This window comes from Elephantulus edwardii, unplaced genomic scaffold (genome assembly GCF_000299155.1).
Source record: "Elephantulus edwardii isolate Elephantulus edwardi_28Jun2011 unplaced genomic scaffold, EleEdw1.0 scaffold00007, whole genome shotgun sequence".
NCBI classification, from domain to species: domain Eukaryota; kingdom Metazoa; phylum Chordata; class Mammalia; order Macroscelidea; family Macroscelididae; genus Elephantulus; species Elephantulus edwardii.
The window spans coordinates 35,792,568-35,808,780 of record NW_006399757.1 but is presented as its reverse complement, the minus strand read 5'-3'; the positions used below and the strand labels follow the sequence as shown (position 1 = coordinate 35,808,780).

At 39.3% G+C, this 16,213-nt stretch overlaps 1 protein-coding gene across 3 annotated transcripts in view; it reads left to right on the top strand.

The window, feature by feature from the left end:
• The window catches only part of CPEB3 (cytoplasmic polyadenylation element binding protein 3), a 273,954-nt gene that overhangs the window by 220,138 nt on the left and 37,603 nt on the right, over positions 1 to 16,213 (top strand). The window lies entirely within an intron of this gene.

The following is a 16,213-nucleotide window of genomic DNA, read 5'->3' as shown; positions in this document are numbered from 1 at the left end:
TCCATAGCTAGCTGGTCAGGACATAAATGATGAAGTGGAAGCATTGAATAAATATATAGTCATAAAGAGATTGTCGTTAAAACATTATGATTTTTACTTCAAGGGGTGTGAATGAGTAAGTCGCTAGGTCAGGGAAGAAGACACCTTCCTTTCTTCTGGCAGAGGTGATCCCAATTAAGAGGAGGCAAGCCTGTGCACTGAAGAGAAGAACTTGGTTAATGTGGCAGACGTAGGGAGCCATGGGGAATAGTGGGGTGAGTTTGAGTGTTAAGGCATGGCCTGGAGTGAAAAACTTGAGAAAGTAGAGATATGCAGGTTTGAATATGAGAAGAGGAAAAATCACTAGGATAGCAGGGACTAGCGGACAGACAGGGTCGCAGCAGGTGGTGGTGAAGGAATGGAAAGGATACAGTTGGGACTTGAAAATGCAATATATATGAATGATTGTATGAAACACAATGTAAATGAAAGATGGTATAAAACACATATACATGAATGAAACACAATGTAATGGACTGTTGTTATGAATCATACCTCATGTTGTGGGGGTCAGGGAAGGAAGGCAAAAAGTGAGGACAATGAGTCTTAGTGGAATGGAAGCAAGAATTGAGGCGCCACTGTAATTGTCAAATTCTGGGTCCACTGACAAATTTGTATGATAGTGATGATGTTGGATAGAGTAGCTTTATGAGTGGGAAAACAGGAGGCAAAATGTAGAGAACCTTTGTTAGCTTTAATCTGCCCAAACATTGTGGGGATCCTATGCATCATGACAGGGACATAGGCACTACCTAGAATGGAATTCACCTAGAATGGAATCTGGATGTGCTTCAGCATAGTAAATAATCAGAAAGCTGAAATAAACCCTCCAAGCCTTTTTTGTGTTTTTAAGTACTGTTACATTAGAAAAGCTATACTCTATTTGGCAGGGTCAGGTGTCTACTGAGTTCTGGTGGTGTGGTCCACAGGGAGCTGTGCTGTTGTTCTAAAAGCCTTGCTTCTCTGGCAGTTCAAATCTACCAGCAGCTCCAAGGGCGTCACTATCTAAGCACATTCCCCTGCTGTGCTATTACAGACTCAAAAAACCCAGAGGAGAGTCAGCTATTGATTCTGACTCAATGGCAATGAGATAAATTGTACAAGAACAAGCAAACTAGAGAGAATGAAAAGCTATCTGATAAATGGTCCAGTAATGAGTGGGAAGCAAATAGGAAGGGTAAGGGGGACCTTGGTTATGTTTGTGGGGTTTTTTTTATTTAATTTTATTTTTTACAGCATATTCTTCCCATTTAATTTTTTTTTTCCTCATTCATTCATTGTTGCACATTTTCCTCCCTGCCCACTCCTTCCCCCAGTTGGCTTTTCTCTTTGAAAAGAAAAAATTCTTTCATCGTTAAACAATCTCCCCCACCCCCCACCCCAAGTCCATAGTCCACTTTACTATGCATTTCTTTTTCTGGAATCTCGTCATGAAAATAATACCTGATCATATATTCCTTTTAAATAGTTCTGTCCCTCATCTGTTTCAATGCAGTATACATTATTTGTCCCCTTTCTTTCTTAGTTTCCCCCTACCCTGATGTCAGTCCCACTTTACAGCAGAGGTACTATGCAGTATTTGTCCTTTTGTGACAGAGATATTTCACTCAGCATAATGTCCTCCAGGGTCGCCCATTTTGTATAATATTGCATGAGTTCCTTGATTTTCAATGGAGCGTAGTATTCCATTGTGTGACTATACCACAGCTTCTCTATCCATTCATTTGTTGATGGGTGGTTTCTAACTCATTGCTGTTGTGAACAAAGCAGCGATAAACATGAGTGTGCATGGTCATGTATTTTAAGAGATTAGAAATCTGTTTTTATAGACAGAGAAAGTACGTCTTTGAGATTTAGTTCTGTAGAGAAGCAAAAATCAGTGGGGTGAGGAGAATATATCTAGATATGTGCATGTATACACATATGCATTTATGAGTGTCTATATATATTCATACGAATACATGTGCATAGAGATTCCATGGCACCCACAACAACAACGTGTGTGTGTGTGTGTGTGTGTGTGTGTGTGTCTGTGTGGAGAGAGAGAGAGCGCACACAAGAGAGATTTCAAGGAGACCATGGCTTCACAGGTGACATATTCAGAGTTGACAGGTAAAGCAGGCCACTAGTTTAGTCCAGAGAACTGGAGGTGAGGAGCCAGATGCAGGATCCAGGCCAAGAAAAAAGCAAATGAGGTTGTGTGTTCAGAGTGTGCCAGACATCGCCCCCACCCCAGTAAAACCCCCTTTCAGATAATTGACTGTGGTCAGTAGATATCATCATAGAGGCTGGTAAATTATATAAGGTCTCATTGAGGAAATTATTATGTGAGATGTCATCAGTGGAATGAATATATTATGTCTAGGGAATGATGACTACATCATAAATGCCAAATCAGAGAATCAGCCAAGTAGACACAATATTAATCATCATAGTGCTTATTAAGAAGCTGTTGAGGAGAGGATACAAGATGAGCAGGTGGATTTTGGTACAATGAGGAAGGGTCATGGCACTGGCTCTGGGGGGGGCAAGAAGACAGTGTGGTTTACCAGGGCAAGTCCTCCTGGACTGAACTTTGCTTGAGGGGGAAATAACCTGTGGTGATTGCAGAGGTGCTGGATTTGGAGGATTTCCCCCCCTTGGCTTTTGTTTGTTTATTTTACATCATATTAAACAAATATATGACTCTTAGCTTGAAAGATTATCTCTTTTAGAAATGTTTATGGATATGTAATTAGGTATTATCATGACAGGAGTCCAGAACAAAGGCTGCATAGTGGACTGGGGGGAGGAGTTGTAAAACAATGAAAGAATTTTTCCTTTACTTTTCAAAGAGAAGTGTGTAGAGCTGGAGGGGCTGGGAGAAAAGTGCAACACTGAATGAATGGTAATCCAAAATCTGTAAATTTTTCATTAAAATTAATAATAATAATAAAAATTTAAAAAATATTTATGGAGAAACTGACTTTTCATTGTTTTTCTGCAAACTTCTGCTGCCTTATTGTTTTGCTTTCCTGAGCTCAAGTGAAGCAGTTTTATTGGTGCTTGGTGAATTCTGAATGATGGCTGCCCAGATATGTTTTTCTTTTTTTTTTAATTTTTTTTATTTATTTTTTATTTTATTATTTTTGTGTGAGTGTACTGTCAAATCACATCTGACTGGTACAGGAGGAGATTGTCCCTCCTTCCCCAGCAGAGCATCTGGTGGATTCAAACCGTGCGCCTCTGGGATTGTAGTTGCAGCTCCTTACCACAAGGCCACCAGAGCTCCCCAATTTTTTTTTTTATTTTTTATGTGTGTGCCATCAAATCAGATCAGACAGGTACAGGAGGAGATTGTCCCTTCTTCTTCAGCAGAGCATTTGGTGGGTTCGAACCGTGCACCTCTGGGATTGAAGTGCAGCTTCTTGCCAATAGGCCACGAGAGCTCGCCCAGATATGTTTTTCTTTGACCCGCACATACTCAATATCAAATATAAGCAGTTAAAATAAAATTTAGGATGAGAACCATAAGTCTCCAAAAACCTATAATTCTGATCAACTAGATCTCATTTTTATTTCATTTTTTACTCCACATTTGAAACCTTCTCTTTCTTGCCTTTTACTGCATATCCATGCCTACCACTCCCAGCCTCATCTAGAACTCCTCTACCTGAGCATTGGTAGGTACATTGTCAGCTCAAAGTGGATGCCCCACCCAAAGTGAGAACTAGATTGAACCTTTGGTAGCAGATAAAGACGTTAGCAAATAAGACTTGGATACACATCCACGAAACTTCATTAGCTCTGGTTCTTCCTTGCTCTGTCCTTTTAGCTTGGCCAGTCTTGATCCTCTCACTTTGAAGATCTCAATGCCCCTATTCTGTTGTTTGTCTCTTTATGGCCCTCCTTGAATTTTTCATTAAAAATATATACAGTACTGAAAAATAACCTTGCAGATTCCTATACTCTGCCCCCTTCCCTTTGTCCCTTTCTGTCAAGTTAAAACACCATTCCTTTTTTTGTGACCTGAATTATTTTCCCAATGCAGAGACTAATAGAGATATCCTCTTACCTATTCTTTCCATGACTGTTTGCTTTTTTTTTAAGAGAGAGAGAGAGAGAGTGTGTGTGGGTGTGGGGGGGTGTGTGTGTGTGTGTGTGAGAGAGAGAGAGAGAGAGAGAGAGAGAGAGAGAGAGAAATTGTCCCTTCTTCTCCAGTAGAGCATCTGGTGGATTCAAACTGTGTACCTCTGGGATTGCAGTGCATCTTCTTTACACTAGGCCACCAGACCTCCCTGATAGTTTGCTTTTTAAGGCTAATTGTTTCCTTATTAGTAATTTCAGTAATTAGACTTTTAGTAATATTAGATATTTTCAATGAGGGATTACCTTTCATTAAGGCATTCTATAGGCTTATCTATAGATCCATTCTTGAAAGATGGGGAAGGAACGTGATTTTTATGACTTGACAAATTGACTTTTCAGTTCCAGTGAATGGAAAGACAAATTGGCGAGAGGAACTGTTTTAAAGCTTTTGAGTCTGTAATTTTCCCCTCTTCCTGAGAATAGAGTTAACATAGCTCAGGTATCCAGTGAATCACAGAGGAAACTTTCCTTCTTATCCATGCTTCAGTGCAGCAGGCAGGTATTGTACATGGTGATGAAACTCTTCAAGTTGACTCTGCCTTTTCAATGGATACATGGACTGAACCTAGAGATTCGAGATAGCAAACTGATAGAAGAGCAGGACTAGCAGTGTGGCACAGAAAACACTAAAAAACAGCCATCTTGAGAAGGGAGTGGTCAGAGATTTAGAAAGAGCCTATTTCTGTCTCCTTGGCTATAGATCTCAAACTCCTTGAAAAGACTGAGAGAATTTCCAGCTGCTGCTTTCTTGCTTTATAGATCAACCATATTTTCTCTATATCCTGAAATATGCTGGTTATTTTGCTGTTTATAGTAAAACCTTATTATGAACTAAAGTGTGCTTAGATTATTATTCAGGTAACATGGTATATTTGCAAGGAAGGCTAGCAAGGAAGCCAGAAATAGACGTTGGCTTAACTACTTTAAAATTGTGTCCAAACCACCTATTATTCTTTTCTCTCTTGCCCCAATTTCTCCATCATTGAGAACATTTTTAATCACACCTCTTTAGTTTTAATCATGCCTAGAAAATCATCTAGAACCTTTACCTTTAAGACCTTCTCAATCCATCTTCAAATTTTTCCCAAACTTTTATTTTTCTGCTTTTCTTCTGACAGCCATATTTTAATCAGGCAGACATTTCTGTTCTCATCTCAGTGTCTAATTCCTCCCCTTGTTTTCAATACCCCACTCAGATACTAGCTATTCTGAAGCCTTCCTTGATCATTGCTCCATCAATAGTGTATTATTTTTACTATTACAGGTTTCCCCAGACCATATAGGGCCATATTTTTAAAATAGTGTATACCTTCCTTCCTTAGACCATATTTGAGTATCTACAATGGACAAGTCACAGTATTAGTCAAAATGAATCAGATATAAAATCTTGTGTTCAGAAAATTAATAGTATATGAAATAGAGCAGCTATATAAATACACAAAATGACCGCTACATCCTAGATCTCAAAATGTGTGTGTGTGTTTCTCTTTTGAGATGACTTTTCTTAGCTTTAGTTTCTGAAAATTATCAAGTGAGGATAATTTTTACAGTGTGTGATTCAGTGAGATTTAAGCATGGCACAGGGATAGTGTAGAAGTGCTCAAAGAATCTTTTTATCTGTATCTTCTTTCTTGTAAAAGGAGATCATTTATCAGTTAAACTTCCTGAGCTATGTGGTTCAAACCAGCTGTTCTTTGGAAAAAAGATAGGCAGTTTCCTCTCCATCAGTTTTACTGCCTTTGAAAACCTGATACAGTTCCACCATGGATCAGTTCTAACTTGATGTACACTACAACAAAGCGATGTGGAAGTGTTAGCAGTGAGGAGGAGCCTTAGGTTGTACTGATCACTTAGTTGGTCCCCAGAAAGCATCAGATGCTGAGCTGCTTAACCTCAAGTTCTAGGGTGCTCATTGGTGACCACATGTACAGTATGACTATGTTCTTTGTAAGTGGCTCTTAGAGAATTATCTGAGGGCTGTAGAAAGGCAGTTGGGAGACATCTTCTTGTGACACCAGTGTCTGCCTCTCAGGAAGACTTCTGTTCAGTCACGGAGGACTAAGTAAGAGTTAGGCGCTGTGTGCTTAACCCTTGGGACCAACACTCATTAATGTCTAGTCTCAACCTTTGAGGAGCCTTTACTTCAGTGGAGAAAAAAGACATGTGAACGGTAAGTAAACTATAAAGTCATCAGTGCTTTGATAGATGTGTTACAGGGAATAGCTTGAGTGGGAGTGCTCTTTGAAGGGCAAAATGGTCAGATGTTCCTGAGGGAGTCAAGAAAGCCTTTAGTGTAGCCATTAATCAGAGCATTTAAATAGTAATAGTTTTAGTAAGACAAACATAGCCCATGGAATTACATGGCCCTTTTATGGGTGCAGCTTATGCATTCTCTATTTCTGTTTTGGAAGGCATTAAGAAATTGTATATGGAGTGATTGATAATGTTTGCATCATTCATGAGAAACCGAAGGCCCAAAGGGACTCCAAGGCTATGGTTTCCTTGCATCAGCAGGCTGTGCAACCCAGCATTGATGGCAGGGCATTGCTTTTTATACCTGATCTCTTTCCTGAGCCTGATGGTATACCCATAGCATCCTCAGAGGACAGGGGAGAATTTCTCAGGATTGCTTTAGGTTCCCTTCCTAAGAAGAATCCTGAAATTTTGACACAGCTCTCTGAGGCCTGGGATATCATTGTATCTTAGGAATGAGAGGCATAGCCTGAGTGTCTCAGCTTTTTGCCTTGAAGAACAGACAGGGTGTTCTAACTAGATGTCTCAGCACTGCCGAGGTTACTGAAGTCTTACCAAGGCCAAAGATTGAGCTGTGGTTAGATTTGTTTCTCCTTCTCCCAGAAGATACACAGAGACCACCTCTCTTCCTTTTCATATGATGAGAGTGAAAATTGAAAACCATTTGCCATTGAATTGACTTTGACTCATCTTGACCCATGTGCATCCAGGTAAAAATGTGCTTCATAGGGTTTTCAGTAGCTCATTTTTTCAGACATGTATCACTAGGCCTTCCTTTGAGGTCCCTCTGGTTGAACTCAAACTTTGAAGCTTCTTTGATTAGCAGTTGAGCACATTAATCATTTGTACCACCAAGGGACTCCTGGTAGAGAGTGGCCCTTGGGAATAATAGATAGCATTTAAACACTTGTAAATTGGCTGACATGTTAAGGAGATAAGTGGTAAAAATTAGATTGAAATAAGATACAAAATATAAATGTTCTTTGAAGGTGTCACATTTATTACTATTGTGGCTGTTAAGTTTTATTGGTTAATAATTCTAAGGCCAACCCCCTTAACCACAGAAGAGATAAGGATGCTTTACAAACCACAGACTTGTGTATTTTTTATACTGCTGGGACACTCTAGTTATTCTGTGAGGTCTGTGATGCTTAAAATAGAACTGCTGACAGCTGGGTGGGTCTGAGTTCATTACTGCTACAACTGAGCTATTGTAGCTGTATGTCAAGAGGACCGAGGTTTAGCTGAGTCATCCTGATGGCCTGAAGAGATGAGATGCTGCTGCCTGCTGGGGAGAGAAGTCCTGATGGCACTACAGTGGTGTCCTGATTTATGAAGACAGAAAAGTTTAGAGAACTGGGGAGAGAAAAAGAAATTTTTCTCCTGAAATACTTGAGTAGAAACTTGAAGTGTATTGGAGAAAGGAGCTCTGGTGGCATACTGTGTTAACATGTTGGGCTGCCAACCCCAAGGTTGATGGTTTAAATACGCCCACCACTCAAGAGAAAGAAGATGTCATCTCCCCCCTTAAAGATATATGGCCTCAGAAACCCAATAGAGGATCACCCTGAGCTGGAATCCACCCTGCAGCAGTGGGTTTGGGTTTTCTGGCTAGGGGTCAGGGGTTAAGGGGGTGTATGTGTGAGAGAGAAATAGAAAAGGTGAGGACAAATGACTGGTTTTGCTCAGAGTTTTCTGAGCTGGCTGGCCACCAGGCTGCACCATTGACCCTAAACAGTTTGGCTGCTCTCTGGCGCTGCCTTGAGCTGAAGAGATGAAAAAGGAAGGTGGCATGCAATAAGGCATTCATGTGAGAAGTGTTTGTAACCTAAGGACATGTCTGAGGAGGGATCAGACATAGGATGAAATGTTAAAAATCTGCTTAAGACAAGCAATATTGATAGATCAATGTCTAAATATTAAATTGTGATCTAGACAGAGAATTCTAGAACTGTAAGGAAACTTGATCACATTAGAAAACTTGAAGCCCTGAAGTTTGTATTAACAACTCTTTATGAAAACAGTATTCTCACTTAGCCTGTTTTTAAACATATGATAAAAATACATTTTACTTTTACATTTACATTTAACTTACTGTTGTTAAATGAGATCTCTCAAGTTCTCACTGACTTTTTTTTTCTTCTTCTCGGAATTGAAGTTATCTTAACCTTCAACCTAACTTAGATGAATAGATAGCTACTGTCAAGGTGACAAGTTATAGAAACCTTATTTATAGCAGAAAAAAGCCAGTGTTCACTCATCTAGCATCCTCAGGTTGCTAGCACGCTTGAGTCCCAGCTGTTGATGCCAACTCATCTCACCACAATCCCCTGATCCCCTCTTCACCAGGGAGGACGTGCTCCTCCAGCCGTTGATCCCCTAGAGTTGTCCACACCAAACAAGCCAGATAATGTTCTGTTGTGATTCGTAGGATTTTTGTTAGCTAATTTTTTTAAGTAAATTACCAGTCTTTCTTTCTGGCTTGTCTTAGTCAGAAAGCTCTGCCAAAACCTGTTCACCATGGGTTACCATGCTGCTATTTGAAATACTAGTGACAATGCTTCCAAGGCCCAGCACAAACTGACAGTATCCCTTTTGCATTTCTTTCCCCCCTCAATACTGGCTTTAATCTTATACCTATTAACATCTTTAGGTTTAAGTAGGATGAAATGTAATTTTCCATATAGACTTATAATCAGTTATTTTATTATTTTATAAGCAAAAGGTTTATCAGGCAGGTTTGATAATATGTCTTGTGTGTTAATCAGAAAACTTTCAGTTCTTAGAACAATTGTCTTAATATTTGAATTTACTATGCTCATAACCACTTGGAAGCAAACCTTCCAGAGCAATCCCTCCAATTCCTCATTGCCATTGGGGCAGAACCAACGTATAGTTGGCCCTCCAGTGAGTTTTCATTTGTAAATCATGTAGGAAGAGATTGCCCACCTGTTTTGCTAGAAGCAGCTGCAGTTGGCAGTGCGACCATCTACCCACTGGGCCACCAGAACTCCCTTTTTAGAGCAATAACAGAAGCTAAGTAAGGAAAACACGTATGTTGGAGTAAAATTGCTGCAACCTTTTATTCGTCATTATTAGCAAATTTCATTATACCTGATTTAGGTTCATCTTGAGAATAAGATGTTCTTACTAGGTAAAATTGAGTAGACTATGATAGTGACCCTGTGAACAACAAATCTGAACCTTGCCCTGGCTTGTACCAAGAATGATGTTGTTTTAGTTATGTGCCTTTGGATCAGAACCAACTTGTAGCTGACCCTCCAGCAAGTTTTCATAGGCTATAAATCACACAGCGGTAGATTACCCATAATTCACCCTTGAAACAACTGATGGTTTAAAACTATATGCCATACAGTTGGTACTGCAACTTCTTCCCACTAGGCCACCAGAGCAGGACAGTATTATTCAAAGAATGGATTGCTGTTGTTATGTGCCATCATGTCACTTGCGACTCAGAGACCCTATTTACAACAGCTCTGAACCCTGCTCTATCCTGAGCTAACCTTTCAGTCTCTGACACATCTACCCCTATTATCTCAGTCACTAAGTCGATCCATCTCATCACAGACCTTCCTCTCTACTGTACCTCCACCCTCCCAAGCATTATGTCCCTCTCCAAGGACTGTTCACACCTTGTAACATGCCCAAAGTATGTCAGACAAAGCTTCAGAATCCTTACCTCCAAGGAGCAGTCTGTTTTCACCCTCTCCAGGACAAACCTGTTTGTTCTCCTAGCAGTCCATGGTACATTCAATAATCTTCTCCAGCACTACAGCTCAAAGGCATCAATTCCTCTTCTGTCCTCCCTAATTATTGTCTAGCTTTCTGATGCATAGCAAGTAATTGTGAAGGTCATGGCCTGGATCAGGCACACCTTAGTCTCCAGACTGACATCGTTGTTCTTCAGTACTCTAGAGAAGTCCCTGACAGCAGACTTTCCTAATGCAATTTGTTTTTTTACTTCCTGGCTGCTTGTACCAAGAGTGTTGAATTGTGGAGCCAAGAAAACTGAAGCTGTTAACAATCTCGATCTCTTCACCATCTATCATGATGCTGCCAGTTGGCCTATGGATATGAATAGATAATATGCAAGATGAGTATTTCATAGAATTCATTTTTTCAAATGCTACATTGCAAAATAATGGGCAGATTTCTTTCCTTCAGAATTCCTAGGTGCTGTCGAGTTGACTGTGCCTCACAGCAACCCGTAAACAAGTCCTGAGTCTTGCTCTATGCAGCATTATCATCATTGCTGACATTCTCTAGTCATTGTAGTGGATGATACATCAGCGGCTCTTTGAGGATCTTCTTTTCTTTCCTTCCACTTTTCCTAGAATAATATCTTTTTCTAAAGAATGGTCGTGCCTAAGAACATGCCCAAGGTATGTGAGACATTGCTTCCTTATCATTACCTCTAAGGAGAACCCTGGGTGCACTTCCTACAAGATAGACTTGTTTGTTCTTTTGGTAGTCCACAATATAGTCAATACCCCTTGCCAAAACTACAATTCAAAGACATCAGTCCTTATTCAGTCCAACTTTCACATGCATGTGAAACTTGAAATTAGCTTAGGTTCAACATATTTAGTCTTTAAACTGACATCCTTGCTGAAAATAGCTTAGGTTCAGCCCACCTTTGTCTTTAAAATGACATCCTTACTTCTTAGCACTTTAAAAGTCCTTGATAGTAGATTAGCTCAATGCTGCATATCTTTGATACACTAATGGGTTCTGTGAAACTCCAAGAGGGAAAACACAGTTTGTGTTTTATTCTGAAACACTGCTGGTCTGTCCAACCACCTGTAAGAACTCCGTCCAACAGAACACATTTTGAGAAACTTTGAAGATGAAAAATAGTGGTTTCAATACTAATTATTGATATAATTGTTATTGTAATCTTTAGACTTCTTGAAGGCTTATATTAAAGTCACATTATAGACTTTGTGCTTTATATATGGCCAGGCTTTTTCCTTGACTTCTGCCTTTATCCTTAGAAAAGATTTTGCCTTTGGAGATGAACAATTATACAGAACAGATTTCTCATTCATAAGATAATCATTCAGAAGACAAGTAATTCAACCAAAGTAGGTTTCATGATCTTCATAAAAGCTTCCATGGGCATATCTTGTGGGTTTTTTTGTCTTGTTTTGTTTTTTAAAAAAGCAAACCCAAAAACTAAAGGGAAACTCTTTTTTTAATTTTTTTTTCCTTACATGCTCACAGGTTTAGTCCCTTGAGATAAATCTGACTGCAGATAGTCTTAGCCTGTACAGAGGTTTTAAGCATTTGAATAAGTTATCATGTTTTATCTTCAACCAATATAAGAGACTTAAAGTTTATAAAACCAGAACATTTTGACAACACAAGTCTTAACTTGCATTTAAAGTGGTAATTACTTATTAAAGTTGTAATTCTGTAACAGATCACAAGTGGAGAGCTATAACAATGAAAAGTATATTCTCTTACAGTTTGGGAAGTTAGCAGTCCAAATTCAAGTGCCACCTTGAAGGCAGGCCCTCTTTCTCTGGCAGTTCTGGAGGAAAGTCCTTTGTTCCTTCAGCATCTACAGCCTGATAGTCTTCAACAATCTCCATGTGCTATGGCCTTCCCCAGTGGCATGGAGACTCTTAGTGTAGGGACCTGAGGCCAGGAGGATGAATTCCACTTTTTGCAGTTATTCTTGTTGGTACTGAAAATCTCCCCCATCCCCTTGACTCTCTTTCCTTTTCATAGAAAAGGCATTAAAGGTTATACCCTATGGAAACTTCTATCATATTAGAGCAGAGCAGTAATGTGTGATTAAGGAATATTGCCATCTACCTTTGATCCCTTTGCAGCTGGTTGATTTGTCAGATCATGAAAATATTACATAGCTTCCACATTTGATCTTTACATACATGTATTTGCAAGGGACACAGTTCAGTCCATGACAGACCTGGTAGGCATTTGGTTTGCATGACCCCTACTTTAAGAATATGACTTACAGCGAGTTCTGGTGGCCTAGTGGCAAGAATCTGCACTGCAATCCCAGAGGTGCATGGTTCGAATCCAACCAGATGCTCTGCTGGAGAAGGAGGGACAATCTCCTCCTGTACCAGTCAGATCTGATTTGACGATGCACACACAAGTAATAATAAAACAGAGTAAGAAGAAAAAAAGAATATGGCTTTTGTGCTAGTGGAGGTTACTGTTGTTGTCATTGAGTTGACTACTGTTCATTGTGGCCCTATGAACAACAGATATGACCCTTACCCTGTCCTGCACCATCCCGATGATCTCTGATACACTTGAACCCATTGTAACAGTTACTGTGTCAGTCCCTTTTGAAGGGCTTTCTCTCTTTCTCTGACCCTCCACCTTTCCCTGTATAATGTCTTTTTCCAAGGATTGGATCTTCTTGACAACATGCCCAAAATATATGAGGTAGTAGCTTCCAAAGGATACTACTGTGCCTCTTCCTGGAGTTACCCTGATAAGTGGATGTCATCAGGATGGGTTACTGAAATCACTTCAGGCTCATTTGTTTCCTTCTGTAAAGATTTATAACCTTAGATACTCAGTGGGGAATTTTTACTCTGGGAAACCAAACTTTTACAGTAGGAAGCCGTTTTCTGTAGGAAACTCTGTAGAGCACTTCTGCCCTGTAGGTCACTCATGAGAGTCAGAACTCTCTCAGCGTTAGTGGTGGGTAACTCCATGTGACCTCCCTATAGCTGTCCATGGGGTACGAAATCTTTTACTACCTATGTGTTTATATCTTTGCCTGTTTGACAACATAGTGGAAGAGTTGGTTTTACATGTACAGTTATTCCTGTAGATATAAATGTATACTCAACTAATAGTTTTATAGCACTGGTCTGTGCATTGCTGTACAGAGGTAACTCGTGGTTGCTGTGATGCTAAACACTGTGACACCGATGTGCCAAATGCAATAATGGTTACGCACGATGGGCAGTGTTTAGTGGAGCTTCCCGATTAAAACAAGCTTGGAAGCAGGAGTGGCATCCACTTCTGAAATGGATTGCCTCCAGAAACTCTAAACAGTGCTCAGGTCTTTTCGTTCTTAGGGTCACTATGAGTCGTCGGCGACTCAACGGCACTTAACAACAACAATAATTTTATTTGTTCTCAGAATGGCTTTCAATAGAGCAAAGATAACTAAAAGCAGCTCTTTTATTTATTCTCTACCCTTTTTCAGAGAATATTTCCATTTGCTTATAGAGATATAATTATTTATTTATAAGAGCAGAGCAAGGAAGTATATCAGATTAATTAATCCAGAAAGAAAGAGCAAAGATATTAGGCTCTTTTAAAAAAAAAAAAAGTACTGGGTTCTGATATATGAAAAGACATCTTAGGAAGATAGAGAACTTGCCATGTATGTGAGTGGGCTTATATTTCAGAAGGAACCAGAGTGAAAATGGAATTTTTCCATCCAAATGGCACTGCAATGTTCATTTTTGCTTAGCACGTAGGGTGTGCTGATGTTGGCCTATGTTGCTGTTTCTCTAATTTTGCAGAGGTACAAGCGCTGAGCAGCTGTTTTCTGGTGGCAGCTGGAGAATGTGAGTTTTGTAAATAGGGTTAATCAGCACTGTCTCCTGAGCCCTCTTTCCTGTATCTTAACCTAATCTGCACTGCCAAGAATAGAGTAATGGAATGGATTGTGTGTGATCTGATGAAGTGAGGGTAGGAGGAATGCTTCAGAAGAGAAGGCAATATTGAGAGCTCTCAGCAAGAAGGTTTGAAATCTTCTGCACGGTTCTTTTGAGCAACAGTGACTAAGAGTTGCAATTGCCTCTGTGGTTGTTAATAACCTGCAGCTTATTAGGGTTCTGCATTTTCTGTGCTTTTCATTAGTTGAAACCTGACCACTATGACTACTACACAGTAATTGTTTCCATTTGTGAAACAAAGTGATCCATAATCAAAGTCAGAAGTCAAAAATAATGTACACTGGTTGGAATTATTTTACCAGATCCTAACGTTATCTTTAACTATTTTACTTTATTAGAAATGAGCCTGGGATAAGCTTATTTCTAATAAAGTAAAAAAAGAAGAAGGAAGGAAATTTTTTTAATTGATGACATTAGAATCTCTGTTATTGTAGTGTCGGGAGATTAGTGTGTCTTGAATAATGCATCCTCATGGAAAATATTTAAAGATAGTGCTTTATGATAGTAGCGAATGTGCCTTGTGGTGAATGTCAAGGGAAGTATAAAATAGTTAAACAAGGAAAATTTTATAAGAGAATTGGAGTAGAGTTTTTGGGGTTCTTTTTTTCTTTTTTATTCAGTTAAAGTAAAGTAAATGCATGAATATTAACAGATTTGCATATAAATCCAAATATTCAGGCTTTAGGGAAGAAATGAAAATTTTATGGCTATTGGATAACTGGTAAAAGCAACAGTATCATAAAAGATAAAATATGAGGTGGAAGTTAATTTTGTAATAAATGTAAGGAATGTGTGGACTGTTTCTGATTTAGCAATGCCAGTTTTAGAATTTATGTAATATGTTTTGAGAAATGTAATTGGCATTTCAAACGGGTGTACTTCTGAATGTAAGCCAAACTGCATAAGAGGTGATATTATACACATCCTTTCATTAAGTGTTGGTCTTGAGAAGTAAGGGAAAATGACCAATTCTACTGATATTAAGAAAATGAAAATTCATCTGTAGGAATAAAAATAGGAGCTTTCTTAAGGATAGACACTCTAATTCCTGTTTTTCCATTTAGCCTGTTTCCCAGAGCACTAGTCCATCTGCATGATTAATTGAGTATCCATTTTCAAGCAGTATGGAAACTTACCTTTTGGTATAGGATTTTGGGGGGATTTTTTAAAGCTATTTCTTTTCATTCAGTTATGAATTCAAAGAAATTTGGTTTAAAGTTAAGGTCCTTGTTTGTTTGGGGGTTTTTATTATATGATAAGACATACAAACTAAGGGCAAAAAGAATTCCTATGGAGTGATGTTACTGGATGGAAGTATGTTGAATTGTGTCCTCTCTAAATATCTGTCCTAAAGTATAACTTCTATGTCTGCGGGTATAATCGCATGTGGGGATGAATCACCTTTGTTATATTAATGAGGGGTGATTAGTGTAGGCTGTCTCTTGAGTTAGTCTCTTTGGAGATATAGAAGAGAGTATAGTCAAATAAACTACGAAGCAGAGACCCTAAGAGAGCTCACATGAAGACTGTCCAGGAGCAGAAGAGCAGAGACACAATGACTTTTATCCAGACCCGGCAGAGTTAGACTTCCTCTCGAACCAGCACCCCAGATTCAGACTTCTGACCACCTAATGGGGAAAAAAAAATGTCTACTTTTAAAAGCCATCCACTTGTGTTTCTGCTGTCACTCACTCATTCATTGCTATCAAGTTGGAACCGACTGTAGCTGTTCCACCACTGACTTTCCAAGGTTGTAAATTATGCAGAGAACATAGGTCATCTTTCTCCTGAGGAGCCACTGGTGTGTTTGAACCATCGAGGGGGTTGGCCTTTGAGTTGCAGTACAATGCCCCACTGACCATGGCACCAGAGCTCCCTGTTTCTGCTACAGCAGCACTAGATATTTTGGTACTGGAATAGTAGATTGTTGCTTTAACAGATAGATAAAATGTGGAATTGAGTGTAATAGGAAGAGGCTGGAAAAGTTTTAAGATGCCTAGTAGTAATAGCCTAAACTTCCTTGAAGAGACTCAAGAAAGAATTATGGATGTCCAAGGCAGTTCGTGAGGGTTCAGAAGGAAGTGAGGAAAGACGTT